The sequence below is a fragment of the Cynoglossus semilaevis genome, unplaced genomic scaffold, assembly GCF_000523025.1.
Source record: "Cynoglossus semilaevis isolate Cse_v1.0 unplaced genomic scaffold, Cse_v1.0 C18901316, whole genome shotgun sequence".
Taxonomy (NCBI): domain Eukaryota; kingdom Metazoa; phylum Chordata; class Actinopteri; order Pleuronectiformes; family Cynoglossidae; genus Cynoglossus; species Cynoglossus semilaevis.
In genome coordinates, this window is record NW_007591345.1 from 1 (window position 1) to 586 (window position 586).

The 586-nt window shown below is 43.0% G+C and overlaps 1 long non-coding RNA gene across 1 annotated transcript; it reads right to left on the reverse strand.

Annotated features, from left to right (window-relative positions):
- Nucleotides 1–4: 4 nt before the first annotated feature.
- Nucleotides 5–572, reverse strand: LOC103399613 (uncharacterized). Its single transcript, XR_523663.2, has 3 exons — nt 468–572; nt 250–354; nt 5–109 (listed from the first exon to the last, which is right to left on the reverse strand). It is a non-coding gene; the product is annotated as an uncharacterized LOC103399613 (long non-coding RNA).
- Between the last annotated feature and the right edge of the window lie 14 nt (nt 573–586).

Genomic DNA, 586 nt, shown 5'->3' on the forward strand with positions numbered 1-586 from the left:
TTACCTCTGATGACAGCAGTTTCACAGACTTGGCATGAAGGATTTGAGGAGTGTCCATGACAGGCAGATAGTGACCCTTGGCCTTTTCATACTTCAATTTGTATTTCACCTGGTGGACAGAAGAGCACACAGCTGTTTAGGAAATGCAAACCACAGCACAACTTTACATCAACTGACTTCAGAATGAACAAAAAGTGTAATTTTTGTGCAAGTTTTTTGCTGTGGTTTGAACACAAGGGTAAGACTCACCTCGCTGGCCATCTCAGAATTTTGCAAACGAAGGAGCATAAGTTTGTCGTCGGTCACAGGGATAACACAGCCCTTCAGCATCTCCTTGTCATACTTGTACTCAACCTGGAAGACAGTGCGTGTGTGAGAGAGGAACATTACAAAAGGGTTTTTTTTCCACCTTGTGGTATAAAAATAATAAGTGAGTGTCAGAGATGAAAGAGAGGTAAAAAACTCACATCACTCTGCTGCATGGAGTTCTTAGCAGCATTGAGAAAATCTGGTCTGTCCGTCGTCCAGTTCCACTTGGCCTTAGTGGCTTCGTACTTCTTCTTGTAGTCGAGCTGATGAACGTAAA